We start from the raw sequence: 15,706 nt of genomic DNA, 5'->3' as shown, positions 1-15,706 counted from the left end.
CTAACCCTAAGCGTAACCATAACCCTACCCTAACCCTAACCCTAACTTGTTCTTTAAATGAACAAGTTTCCAACGAAAGAACATAAACGCGAAGCACTACTTTGTAAACTAAATCACATGTGTGTCGCTCGTTCAATTAGGAATACAGGAAAACTGAAGTGTGATATGTCGCACTGTACAGCACAGGAACAAGGTTCCAAAGAAAGAACAGAAAAGCAATGCACTACTTTGTAAACTAAATCACATGTGTGTCGCTCGCTCAATTAGGAATACAGGAAAACTGAAATGTGATATGTCGCACTGTACAGCACAGAAACAAGTTTCCAACGAAAGAACAGAAAAGCAAAGCACTACTTTGTAAACTAATTCACATACGTGTCACCCGTACAATTAGTATAACAGGAAAACTGAAAAGTGATATATCGCATTCTACAGAACAGGAACAAGTTTCCAATGAAAGAACAGAAAAGAAAAGCACTGCTTTGTAAACTGAATCACATGTGTGTCGCTCGCTCAATTAGGAATACAGGAATACTGAAAAGTGATATATCAAACTGTACAGCAAAGAAATAAGTTTTCATCGAAAGAACAGAAAAGGAAAGCACAACTTTGTAAACTAATTCTCATACGTGTCGCCTGTTCAATTATTATAACAGGAAAACTGAAAAGTGATATAACCATAACCCTAACCCTTAACCTAACCCACTAACCCTAACTCTAACCCCCTAACCCTAACCCTACCCTACCCTAACCCTAACCCTAACCCTAATCCTAACTTGTTCCAAACGAAAGAACATAAACACAAAGCACTACTTGGTAAAGTAAATCACATGTGTGTCGCTCGCTCAATTAGGATTACAGGAAAACTGAAAAGTGATATATTGCACTGTACAGCACAGGAACAAGTTTCCAACCAAAGAACAGAAATGCAAAGCACTACTTTGTAAATTAATCATATGTGTGTCGCACCTGCAATGAGGAATACAGGAAAACTGAAAAGTGTTTTCTCCCACTGTACGGCTCAGAAACAAGTTTCCAACGAAAGATCAGAAACACAAAGAAGAACTTTGTAAACTAATTCACATATGTGTCGCCCGTTCAATTATTATAACAGGAAAACTGAAAAGTGATATATCTCACTGTACAGCACAGAAACAAGTTTCCAACAGAAGAAGAGAAAAGAAAAGCACTACTTAGTAAACTAAATCACATGTGTGTCGCTCGCTCAATTAGGAATACAGGAAAACTGAAAAGTGATATATCGAACTGTATGGCAAAGAAACAAGTTTTCATCGAAAGAACAGAAACGCAAAACACAACTTTCTAAACTAATTCACATAGGTGTTGCCTGTTCAATTATTATGATCGGAAAACTGAAAAGTGATATAACCCTAACCCTAACCATAACCCTAACCCCTAAACCCTAACGCTAACCCTAAGACTAACCCTAACCTTACCCTAAACCTAACCCTAACTTGTTCCTTACAGGAACAAGTTTCCAACGAAGGAACATTAAAGCAAAGCACTACTTTGTAACCTAAATCACATGTGTGTCGCTCGCTCAATTAGGAATACAAGAAAACTGAAATGTGATATATCGCACTGTACAGCACAGGAACAAGTTTTCAACGAAAGAACAGAAAACCAATGCACTACTTTGTAAACTAAATCACATGTGTGTCGCTTGCTCAATTCGGAATACAGGAAAACTGAAATGTGATATATCGCACTGTACAGCACAGGAACAAGTTTCCAACGAAAGAACAGAAAAGCAAAGCACTACTTTGTAAACTAATTCACATACGTGTCACCCGTACAATTAGTATAACAGAAAAACTGAAAAGTGATATATCGCATTCTACAGCACAGGAACAAATTTCCAATGAAAGAACAGAGAAGAAAAGCACTGCTTTGTAAACTGAATCACATGTGTGTCGCTCGCTCAATTAGGAATACAGGAATACTGAAAAGTGATATATCAAACTGTACAGCAAAGAAATAAGTTTTCATCGAAAGAACAGAAAAGGAAAGCACAACTTTGTAAACTAATTCTCATACGTGTCGCCTGTTCAATTATTATAACAGGAAAACTGAAAAGTGATATAACCATAACCCTAACCCTTAACCTAACCCACTAACCCTAACTCTAACCCCCTAACCCTAACCCTACCCTACCCTAACCCTAACCCTAACCCTAATCCTAACTTGTTCCAAACGAAAGAACATAAACGCAAAGCACTACTTGGTAAAGTAAATCACATGTGTGTCGCTCGCTCAATTAGGAATACAGGAAAACCGAAAAGTGATATATTGCACTGTACAGCACAGGAACAAGTTTCCAACCAAAGAACAGAAATGCAAAGCACTACTTTGTAAATTAATCATATGTGTGTCGCACCTGCAATGAGGAATACAGGAAAACTGAAATGTGTTTTCTCCCACTGTACGGCTCAGAAACAAGTTTCCAACGAAAGATCAGAAACACAAAGAAGAACTTTGTAAACTAATTCACATATGTGTCGCCCGTTCAATTATTATAACAGGAAAACTGAAAAGTGATATATCTCACTGTACAGCACAGAAACAAGTTTCCAACAGAAGAAGAGAAAAGAAAAGCACTACTTAGTAAACTAAATCACATGTGTGTCACTCGCTCAATTAGGAATACAGGAAAACTGAAAAGTGATATATCGAACTGTATGGCAAAGAAACAAGTTTTCATCGAAAGAACAGAAACGCAAAACACAACTTTCTAAACTAATTCACATAGGTGTTGCCTGTTCAATTATTATGATCGGAAAACTGAAAAGTGATATAACCCTAACCCTAACCATAACCCTAACCCCTAAACCCTAACGCTAACCCTAAGCCTAACCCTAACCTTACCCTAAACCTAACCCTAACTTGTTCCTTACAGGAACAAGTTTCCAACGAAGGAACATTAAAGCAAAGCACTACTTTGTAACCTAAATCACATGTGTGTCGCTCGCTCAATTAGGAATACAAGAAAACTGAAATGTGATATATCGCACTGTACAGCACAGGAACAAGTTTTCAACGAAAGAACAGAAAACCAATGCACTACTTTGTAAACTAAATCACATGTGTGTCGCTTGCTCAATTCGGAATACAGGAAAACTGAAATGTGATATATTGCACTGTACAGCACAGGAACATGTTTCGAACAGAAGAACAGAAACGCAAAGCACAACTTTGAAAACTAATTCACATACGTGTCGCCCCTTCAATTATTATAACAGGAAAACTGAAAAGTATATCTCGCACTGTACCTCACAGAAACAAGTTTCCTACTAAAGAACAGAAATGTAAAGCAAATTTTGTAAACTAAATCACATGTGTGTCCCTCGTTCAATTAGGAATACAGGAAAACAGAAATTGATATCTCCCACTTTAGAGCACAGAAAGAATTTTCCAATGAAAAACAGAAAAGCAAAGCACTACCTTGTAAATGGAATCACATGTGTGTCGCTCACTCAATTAGGAATACAGAAAAACTGAAAAGTGTTATCTCGCACTGTACCGCACAGAAACAAATTTCCAAGAAAAGAACAGAAACCCAAAGCACAACTTTTTATACTAAATCAAATGTGTGTTGCCCGTTCAATTAGGAATACAGGAAAACTGAAAAGTGATATTTCCCACTTTCAAGCACAGAAAAAAGTTTCTAATGAAAGAACAGAAATGCAAAGCACAACTTTGTAAACTGAATCACATGTGTGTAGCCCGTTCAATTGGGAATACAGGAAAACTGAAAAGTGATATGTCACACTGTAAAGCACAGGAACAAGTTTCCAACGAAAGAACAGAAAAGCAAAGCACTACTTTTTAAACTAATTCACATACGTGTTGCCTGTTCAATTATTATAACAGGAAAACTCAAAAGTGATATAACACACTGTACAGCACAGGAACAAGTTTTGAACGAAAGAACAGAAACGCAAAGCACAACTTGTAAACTAATTCACATACGTGTCACCCGTTCAAATATTATAACATGAAAACTGAAAACTGATATATCGTAGTATACAGCACAGAAACAAGTTTCCAACTAAAGAACAGAAACGCAAAGCACAACTTTGTAAACTAAATCACATCTGTGTCGCACGTTCAGTTAGGAATACAGGAAAACTGAAAAGTGATATCTCCCACTTTAGAGCTCAGAAAGAAATTTCCAAGGAAAAAACAGAAACGCAAAGCACAGCTTTGTAAAATAAATCAAATATGTGTCGCCCATTCAATTAGGAATACAGGAAAACTGAAAAGTGATATCTCGCACTGTACCTCACAGAAACAAGTTTCCAACTAAAGAACAGAAATGCAATGCACAACTTTGTAAACTAAATAACATTTGTGTTGCCTGCTCAATTTCGAATACAGGAAAACTGAGAAGTGATATCTAGCACTGTACCGCACAGAAATAAGTTTCCAAAGAAAGAACAGAAAAGCAATGCACGACTTTGTAAACTAAATGACATGTGTGTCGCCCATTCAATTAGGAATACAGGAAAACTGAAAAGTGATATCTGGCACTGTATGGCACAGAAAAAAGTTTCCAACAAAAGAACAGAAACTCAAAGCACAACTTTGTACACTTAATTACATGTGTGTCGCCCGTTCAATTAGGAATACAGGAAAACTGAAAAGTGTTATTTCCCACTTTCAAGCACAGAAAGAAGTTTCTAATGAAAGAACAGAAATGCAAAGCACAACTTTGTAAACTAAATCACATGTGTGTAGCCCGTTCAATTAGGAATACAGGAAAACTGAAAAGTGATACCTTGCACTGTACCTCAGAGAAACAAGTTTCCAAAAAAAAGAACAGAAAGGCAAAGCACAACTTTGTAAACTAAATCACATGTGTGTCGCCGGTTCAATTTGGAATAGAGGAAAACTGAAAAGTGATACCTCACACTGTGCCTCACAGAAACAAGTTTCCAACTAAAGAACAGAAATGTAAAGCACAACTTTGTAAACTAAATCACATGTGTGTTGCCCGTTCAATTAGGAATACAGGATAATTGAAAATTGATATCTCCGAGGCTAAGCACTGCACTCAGGGTCAGCCGCTTTGGACCCAGAGAAGAGCATGTCTGATTGCATGCGGGTTGATGCCCCAGGTCCCGCCTCTGAGAAAAAGGTATCGGACGGGTCTGATGCTCTTTGGGTGGATGACTCCTAAATGAACATCTGTACAAAGTCCCAATTTATTTCTAATATCAGAGATCAGACCTCTACTCTTGCCTGATGCGTCTAAAACAAAAAGGGGGAACTGTAGAGAGCTGCGGAATGCTATGCCTTAAAGATGGAGCTGGTTTCCGCCTTCCACCTTCCCGATGGTGAGTGCTCTCTGTCACGAACAATTCCACATTTGGCTAAGGCCGAGGATCTGGCTTGCTTCTATGTATGTGGACCTATCTGCATTGCCCCCGTGGCACGCCTGGGTTGGCTACCCAGAGGCTATTTAAGCTGTGGGCTGGCTTTCCCCGGGGTCCGAGGATTGTTCAATGTTCCTGAATAAACTGCATTGAAAAAAAAAAAATAAACCCCTTAATCCTTTTAAAAAAAAAAAAAAGAAAGAAAATTGATATCTCGCACTGTACCTCACAGAAACAATTTTCCAACTAAAGAACAGAAACGAAATGCACAACTTTGTAAACTAAATCATATTTTTGTTGCCCGATCAATTAGGTTACAGGAAAACTGAAAAGTGATATTTCCCACTTTAGAGCATATGAAGAAGTTTCCAATGAAAGAACAGTATATATAAAGAAATAAAGAAGCTGAAAAGCAGCAAACCAAGCAATCCACTTAAAAAATGGGGCACAGAGCTAAACAGGGAATTCTCTGTAGAGGAATACCAAATGGCAGAGAAGCACTTAAAGAAATGCTCAACCTCACTAGCCATTACAGAAATGCAAATCAAAACAACCCTGAGATTTCACCTTACACCCATGAGAATGGCCAAGATCAAAAACTCAAGTGACAACACATGCTGGAGAGGTTGTGGAGAAAGGGGAACCCTTCTCCACTGCTGGTGGAAATGTAAACTTGTACAACCACTCTGGAAATCAATCTGGCGCTTTCTCAGACAACTAGGAATAGCACTTCCTCAAGATCCAGCCATACCACTCCTGGGCATATATCCAAAAGAGGCTCAAGTACACAGAAAGGACATTTGCTCAACCATGTTTTTAGCAGCTTTATTTGTAATAGCCAGAAGCTGGAAACAACCCAGATGCCCCTCAACTGAAGAATGGATGCAGAAATTGTGGTACATCTACACAATGGAATATTACTCAGCAATGAAAAATAAGGAAATCATGAAATTTGCAGGTAAATGGTGGGATCTGGAAAGGATCATCCTGAGTGAGTTGTCCCAGAAGCAAAAAGACATATGGTATATACTCACTCATATAGACATACAACATAGGACAAACCCACTAAAACCTGTGCATCTAAAGAAATTAAGCAAGAGAGAGGACCCTAACTAAAATGTCCAATCCCCATCCGGAAAAGCAATGAGGATGGACATCAGGAGAAGAAGAAAACAGGAAACAACCTAGGAACCTACCACAGAGGGCCTTTGAAAGCCTCTGCCCTTCAGACTATCAAAGCAGATGCTGAGCCTGATGGGCAACTGTTGGGCAAAGTGAATGGAATTTTAGGTAAGAACTGGGAAATAGTAAGAGCTGGAGAGGACAGGGTCTCCACAAGGAGAGCAACAGAACAAGAAAATTTGAACACAGGGAACTTCCCAGAGACTCATACTCCAACCAAGGACTATTCATGGAGATAACCCTGAACCCCTGCACAGATGTAGCCCAGGGCAGTTCAGAGTCCAATTGGGTTACATAGTAATGTGAAGAGGGACTGCCTCTGACATGATCTGATTGGCCTGCTCTTTGATCACCTCCCTCTGTGGGGGGAGCAGCCTTACCAGGCCATAGTAGAGGACAATGCAGCCACTTTTGATGTGAACTGATAGACTAAGATCAGAAAGGAGAGGAGAACCTCCCCTATCAGTGGACTTGGGGAGTGGCATGCAAGCAGAGGGAGGAGGGAGGGTGGGATTGGGAGGGGAGGAGGGAGGGGCTTATGGGGGGATGCAGAATGAATAAAGTGTAATTGATGAAAAATTTTAAAAAAAAGGGAAAAAATAATTTAAGAAGCTTAAATGACTTTCAAAAGTGGAGGAAAACATGGAGTTAGTCAATTGGCATGGAGCACGTCTCGCCCCTGGGGGCAATGGTCTCCTGAACCTACTCAGACCTCGGACACCACCACTGCTAGTTCTAGAACTGAAGCAGGATGTTCCAACGAGGGGGTTAAGGCTTCTCATAATATTTCCTATAAGCCCACACCTGTTTGTCTATATCCCCCATTTTTATTCATTATTAGCCAGATAGAGCCAAGTAATTGTGGTAATGATACTTGCTTTTTTGCCCAATGCTGGAATGCTAGTAAATTTAGGTATGCCCTGGTTACTCGCATGCCTCACTGGGTGCCTGTGCCCATTGATGCCCCTCACGCTATGACTCTCTTCAGACAGAAAAGGGATCTTGGAACTACAGCCACCATTGTTACTACCATCTCATTGGCGGCTGTTGGAGCTACCACCGGGGCATTAGCCATGAGTCATACTGGGCAGACTGCTCAGACCCTGAATAATCATTTAGCCAATGTAGCTCATGCCTTAGTTGTACAGAAAGGAATTAATGCTCAACTAAAAGGAAGCTTGATGGTGTTCAATCAGAGGATTGACCTCTTGCAGGAGCAAATTGATACCCTATGGCAAATCACTCAACTTGGCTGTCAATGAAAATATGCTGGACTTTGAGTCACTAGCATATAACATGAGAATTTTTCCTGTGCTGCAAATCTGTCTAAACAATTGTCGAGCTATATTTTAGGTAATTGGACTGGAGATTCAATACTACGATGGAGCAGCTGAGAGTGGCCATTGTCACAGTAAATTCTACCTGAGTGGACGCAGGACTAGCCACAGGATTACCATCATGGATTGCTGCAGCCATGAATCATCTGAAGGAATGGGCGGGCATGGGAGCGTTAGCAGGCCTTCTGGTGTTGGTCTCCTTGGTTTGCCTGTGGTATATATGCAAGATTAGAGTCTCACAACAGTGTGATGCAGCCATGACCATTCAGGCCTTTACAGCCATTGAAGCAGGACATTCTCCCCAAGCATGGTTGGATACCATAAAAAGCTAAATTGTTACGCTCAGGATGCGAGGCTAAGCACTGCACTCAGGGTCAGCCGCTTTGGACCCAGAGAAGAGCATGTCTGATTGCATGCGGGTTGATGCCCCAGGTCCCACCTCTGAGAAAAAGGTATCGGACGGGTCTGATGCTCTTTGGGTGGATGACACCTAAATGAACATTGGTACAAAGTCCCAATTTATTTCTAATATCAGAGATCAGACCTCTACTCTTGCCTGATGCGTCTAAAACAAAAAGGGGGAACTGTAGAGAGCTGCGGAATGCTATGCCTTAAAGATGGAGTTGGTTTCTGCCTTCCACCTTCCTGATGGTGAGTGCTCTCTGTCACGAACAATTCCACCTTTGGCTATGGCTAAGGATCTGGCTTGCTTCCATGTATGTGGACCTATCTGCATTGCCCACATGGCATGCCTGGGTTGGCTACCCAGAGGCTATTTAAGCTGTGGGCTGGCTTTCCCCAGGGTCCGAGGATTGTTCAAGGTTCCTGAATAAACTGCATTGAAAAAAAAAATTCTCAACTTCATATGGAATAACAAGAAACCCAGAATTGCTAAAACAATCCTCTACAATAAAAGATCTTCCAGAGGTATCTCCATCCCTGATCTTAAGTTGTACTATAGAGCAACAGTTTTAAAAACTGCATGGTACTGGCATAGAAACAGAATGGTGGATCAATAGAACCGAACAGAGGACCCAGAAATAAACCCACACACTTATGGACACCTGATCTTTGACAAAGACTCCAAAACCATACAATGGAAAAAAGATAGCATCTTCAACAAATGGTGCTGGTCCAACTGGATGTCTACATGTAGAAAAATGAAAATAGATCCATACTTGTCACCCTGCACAATACTGAAGTCCAAGTGGATCAAAGACCTCAACATAAAACCAGACACATTAAATCGGCTTGAAAAAAAAAGTGGGAAATACCCTAGAACTCATTGGTACAGTAGAAAACTTCCTGAACAGAACACCAACAGCACAGGCTCTAAGAGCAACAATCAAAAAATGGGACCTCATGAAATTGAAAAGCTTCTGTAAAGCATAGGACACCGTCATCAAAACAAAGTGACCGCCTACAGATTGGGAAAGAATCTTCACCAACCCTTTATCTGACAGAGGACTAATATCCAGTATATATAAAGAACTAAAGAAGCTGAAAAGCAGCAAACCAAGTAATCCACTTAAAAAATGGGGCACAGAGCTAAACAGAGAATTCTCTGTAGAGGAATACCGAATGGCAGAGAAGCACTTAAAGAAATGCTCAACCTCACTAGCCATTACGGAAATGCAAATCAAAACAACCCTGAGATTTCACCTTACACCCATGAGAGTGGCCAAGATCAAAAACTCAAGTGACAACACATGCTGGAGAGGTTGTGGAGAAAGGGGAACCCTTCTCCACTGCTGGTGGAAATGTAAACTTGTACAACCACTCTGGAAATCAATCTGGCGCTTTCTCAGACAACTAGGAATAGCACTTCCTCAAGATCCAGCCATACCACTCCTGGGCATATATCCAAAAGAGGCTCAAGTACACAAAAAGGACATTTGCTCAACCATGTTTTTAGCAGCTTTATTTGTAATAGCCAGAAGCTGGAAACAACCCAGATGCCCCTCAACTGAAGAATGGATGCAGAAATTGTGGTACATCTACACAATGGAATATTACTCAGCAATGAAAAATAAGGAAATCATGAAATTTGCAGGTAAATGGTGGGATCTGGAAAGGATCATCCTGAGTGAGTTTTCCCAGAAGCAAAAAGACACACATGGTATATACTCACTCATATAGACATACAACATAGGACAAACCCACTAAAACCTGTGCATCTAAAGAAACTAAGCAAGAGAGAGGACCCTAACTAAAATGTCCAATCCCCATCCGGAAAGGCAAAGAGGATGGACATCAGAAGAAGAAGAAAACAGGAAACATCCTAGGAACCTACCACAGAGGGCCTCTGAAAGCCTCTGCCCTACAGACTATCAAAGCAGATGCTGAGCCTGATGGGCAACTGTTGGGCAAAGTGAATGGAATTTTAGGTAAGAACTGGGAAATAGTAAGAGCTGGAGAGGACAGGGTCTCCACAAGGAGAGCAACAGAACAAGAAAATTTGAACACAGGGAACTTCCCAGAGACTCATACTCCAACCAAGGACTATTCATGGAGATAACCCTGAACCCCTGCACAGATGTAGCCCAGGGCAGTTCAGAGTCCAATTGGGTTACATAGTAATGTGAAGAGGGACTGCCTCTGACATGATCTGATTGGCCTGCTCTTTGATCACCTCCCTCTGTGGGGGGAGCAGCCTTACCAGGCCATAGTAGAGGACAATGCAGCCACTTTTGATGTGAACTGATAGACTAAGATCAGAAAGGAGAGGAGAACCTCCCCTATCAGTGGACTTGGGGAGTGGCATGCAAGCAGAGGGAGGAGGGAGGGTGGGATTGGGAGGGGAGGAGGGAGGGGCTTATGGGGGGATGCAGAATGAATAAAGTGTAATTGATGAAAAATTAAAAAAAACATTAATAATTTTAAATTTTGTTTCTTTTGGTCTCTGTCTTGCTTACTCAGATATAGCTCACCCTTCTATCTACAAGATATTTATAAAGATCTTATAGATATCTATAAGATCTTTCCCTAGTGACCCTAATTTACATTTACACCCTTTTTTATCTTTTTGTTTGTTTTCTTGTACTTTTTTTTAGGCATATAGTTAGCCTGGTATTAGTGACTTCTACCCATGGATGGCCAGTTTCTTTTAAACATGTTTTATTAAATGAGCAATCCCAGAGGAGCAAGAATGAGGGAGGAGTAAAGGGAGAGAATAGAAACATCACAGGTTTGGTTCCCCAGTTGCCAGAGGCTTATGCCAAACTAGTTTTTTGTTTGTTTGTTTGTTTGTTTCTTTGATTGATTTCACACAGTCTTTTCAGAGAGAATATTGGAAGCTACTGTGAAACAAATGAGAATTTCATCACAGGTCGCTCCTACAAGACTTTAATGTTCCACCCTCTGTGTTACTCCAAAGGGGCCCTAAGCAAATCCAGTGACACCTCATACCCCGTGGCAGCAGGAAAGCCCCAATCCCCCAGAAATGCTATGGATTTATGACTACAGTAATGGGACAACTGTGACACTTCTACAGTGGATCCTGAAGTTCCTAACAACAGCCCAGCAACTCTTTGGCTCCTGGGCCAATAGAAGTAGTGTGGATAGTTTGTCCCTACAGTTTCTCTATTCCAGGGGAAAGCACAAGTGGCAGACTGACCTTGGAAGCTAAATGCCAAGAGCCAAAGCCAGCTAGTGGAAAGTTACTGACAGCTGCACCAGAACTCTTAAGGTCATGGGTAAAAGATTTATGATCCAGGAACTTGTGAGAACATCTGCCATTGGGCTTGGATCATCTTGAGATATCTTAGCTAACATTCTTGTGGTATCTTGAACCATAAACTACCCTTCTATCTCTTGAACCATAAACCACCCTACTATCTCTTGTACCATAAACTATCCTGTTGATGCAGTTCCCCTCCCTGCCTTCTCCCTCTAAAGTTGTGTGAAAATTTCAAATAAACTGAGAGCTTGATCAGACTTTAGACTTGCTCTCCTTCTTTGTGCCTTTTGTCCCTTCATACATTCACCCCTCCTCAGGTACCCATTGAACACCCCGAGGGCCAGGGCAAATCCAGACCAAAAGCTCTGCCTGAAAATAAGCTCAGTGAGCTCCTATGATGAAAGCGTCTTGGCCACACAAGAATCACATAGCAAAAGATAGCAGCTGCCCTTTGCATTGCATCACCTCTTATTTTCAAGCTTCCATAACGCCTTGTTTACACTTAAACCTGTCACTTGTGTTTGTTTTGTATTAATTAATTCAATTTACATCTCAGTCATAGGCCCCTTCCTCTCTCCTCCCAGTTCTACCCTCCCTCCTGAATCACCTCTCTCTTATTGCTCAGAGTAGTGGAGCCCCCTACCCAGACACTCCAGCTCATCTATTCTCATGAGTTTGGCTCCCACCTCTCCTCCCACCCCCGTGGCCTTGTAGGGAAGGCCCTTTAGGGGGAAGAGAGCAAAAAGCAAGCAACATAGTCTGGTATCCCTCACTCCCCTAACTATTGGGCCTAGATGAAGCCTAAGATAGTCATCAGATTTATCTTCTTGAGGTGTGTGCACTGTAGTATGTCTATCCTGTACTATATGACTAAAATCCACTTATAAGTGAGTTGTGTCTTTCTGGGCCTGTGTTATCTCACTTATGATGATCTTTCTAGTTCCATCCATTTGCTTGTAAATTTCATGATTTCCTTGTTTTTAATGCTGAGTAGTATTCTGTAGGCATAGACTTTTTAACAATTTTACTTTATTTAGGGTTCTTAATGCTTCTACCTCCCTTCCAACCACCCAACACTGGGTAGGAGAGAAAGAAGATTAGTGGGGACAAGGGACAGAGTTCTCCTTGCTTATTCCTGCTGGGTAGGGTCTTAGGTTTCTTTTGGGGGCAATACCAATATCAGTCATCCAGGTAACCAGCAAATCAGCAAACACAGCAGCAGGACAAACCAGCAACCAGCAGTCCTGCTCCAAGAAGCCTTCTTCCTCTGGGCTGTCATATTTATACACCTCCAAGTCCTCAGAATTCAACTAATTCCAGCTGGCAAAGACCACACTCCAAATGAGACACTTAACAAGTATGGATAGCCTAAAATCCCCAGTTTAGGATTACAACAAAAACATTTTTACATGTCAAAACCAAAACATACAAAAGTATGCCATTGTGTAAATGTACCACAGTTTCTTTATCCATTCTTTGGTTGAGGGACTTCTAGGTTGTTTTTAGTTTCTGGCTATTACACATAAAGCTTCTATGAACATGAAATGTGCTTGTTGTATGGTGGATCATCTTTCCGATATATACCCAGGAGTGGTATAGCTGGGTCTTGAGGTATGGCTTTTTCCAGTTTTCTGAGAAGGCAGCAGATTGATTTCCAGAGTAGTTGTATAAATTTCCACTCCCATCAACAATAGAGGAGTGTTCCCTTTCTCCACATCCTCACCAACATGTGTTGTCACTTGAATTTTTTTACCTTAGCCATTCTGACAGGTATAAAATGGAATCCTAGAGTTCTTTGGATTTGCATTTCCCTGATGACTAAGGACAATGAGCTTAAGAGCTTTAAGAGCTTCTCTGCCATTCAAGATTCCCCTGTTGAAAATTCAATGTTTAGCTCTGTATCCCATTTTTAAAAATTGGTTTATTTGGTTTGTTGGTGTTTAATTTATTGATATTTTGTATATTCTGGATATTAGCCCTTTGTCAGATGGAGGATTGATTGGTGAAGATCTTTTCCTAATCTGTAGACTGCCATTTTGTTCTATCGATAGTGACCTTAGCTTTAGAGAAGCTTTTCAGGTTAAGAGGTCTCATTTATTGATTATAGATCTTAGAGCCTAAGCAGTTAGTATTCTGTTCAGGAAGTTTTCTCCTGTTCCAGTGAGTTCAAGGCTCTTTCCACTCTCTCTTTCAGCAGATTTAGTACATCTGGTTTTATATTGAAATCTTTGGTCCACTTGGACTTGAGTTTTGTGCAGGCTGATAAATATGAATCTATTTGCATTTTTCTACTTATAGAGATCCAGTTAGACCAGCACCATTTGTTGAAAATGCTGTCTTTTTTTTCTGTTGTATGGTTTTGCCTCCTTTGCAAAAAATCAAGTATGTGTAGGTGTGTGGGTTTATTTCTGGGTCTTTAATTTGATTCCATTGATCAACTAGTCCATTTCTATGCCAGTACCATGCAGTTTTTTTTTTATTACTATTGCTCTGTAGTATAGCTTGAGGTCAGGGAAAGAGATACCTCCAAAAGTTCTCTTATTGTATAGGATTGTTTTTGCTGTTCTAGGTTTTTAGTTTTTCCATATGAAGTTTAGAATTGTTCTTTCAAGGTCTGAAAACTTGTGGTGGTATTTTGATGGAGATTGCATTGACTCTGTAGATTGCCTTTGGTAAGATGGCTGTTTTTATTATGTTAATCCTACCAATTCATGAGCTTGGGAAATATTTCCATCTTCTGGTATCTTCTTCAATTTCTTTCTTGAGACACTTGAAGTTCTTGTCATATAGGTCTTTGACTTTCTTGTTTAGAATTACCACTAGATACTTTATATAATTTGTTGCTATTATGAAGGGTGTGGTTTCCCTAATTTCTTTCTCAGCCTATTTGTCATCTGTATACAGGAGAGATTCTAAGTTCTTTTAATTAGTTTTTTTAATTGATCTTGTTGGATTCAACTTTGCTGAAGGAGTTTATAAGCTGCAGGAGTTCTCTGGTGAAATTTTTGGGATCACGTATGTATACTATCATACCATCTGCAAATAGAAATACTCACTTTGGTCTTGTTTGGTTGTCTTATACAACCAAAAGCTAGCTAGAACTTCTAGCATTATATTGAAGAGATCTGAAGAGAGTGGGCAATCTTGTCTTGTGTTGGGCCTGGTAAGGCCTGCTGCATCTACCAGTGCCTGGCACAAGTTTGGAGACCTGTTTTTACTTCTGTTTTAAGAGGTGCTACTTTCGGGCAAAAGTGATTCAGCATATGCGCCTTAAAATCAACCCGGCCTGGTAACTGTTTTGTGGAGTTTTGTCGCTGGCCCACCTCTCCTTGCCCTCTACATCATCTTACCTCACTTCCTTAACCCTGCCCCCAACCCAAACCTATAAAAAGGACCACTTTATTAAAAAAACAGAATTCCTGCTTCAAGAGATCTCCCAGCTCTGTGGTGTTTTATTCCCTGGAGCATCCGGGGAGGTTTGGGACATTGACACTCATCATCCTGCTCAGCCACGGAGGGTATCCAGCTGGACTGGCCACCCTCCTCTCAGGTCCACCTGCCCAATATCAACCAGGCAGTCTTGTCCCTGATTTTAGTGGAATTGCTTTGAGTTTCTCTCCATTTAGTTTGATGTTGGCTATGAGCTTGCTGTATATAACCTTTATTATGTTTAGGTAAGGGTCTTGTATTCCTGATCTCTCCAAGACTTTTAACATGAACGGGTGTTGGATTTTTGTCAAAGGCTTTTTCTGCACTGAGATAATCATGTGATTTTTTTTCTCTCAGTTTATATAGTGGAGTTTATATTATTGAGTTTCATGTGTTGAACCATCCCTGCATCCCTGGGATGAAGCCTATTTGATCATGGTGGATGATGTGTTTGATGTATTCTTCTTGAATACATTATTATTTTTGCATAAATGTTCATAAGAGAGATTGGTCTGAAATTTTCTTTCCTTGTTGAGTCTTTCTGTGGTCTCATTTATTGATTGTTGATCTTAGAGCCTAAGCAGTTAGTATTCTTTTTTTTTTTCCTACTGATATGTTTATTTCACAGACTATGTAATTATATGAAAGATATTTTTGAAACATATAGTACATTGTTAAAAACT

Source organism: Meriones unguiculatus, chromosome 10 (genome assembly GCF_030254825.1).
Source record: "Meriones unguiculatus strain TT.TT164.6M chromosome 10, Bangor_MerUng_6.1, whole genome shotgun sequence".
NCBI lineage: Eukaryota > Metazoa > Chordata > Mammalia > Rodentia > Muridae > Meriones > Meriones unguiculatus.
Note: the sequence above shows the minus strand (reverse complement) of the source record.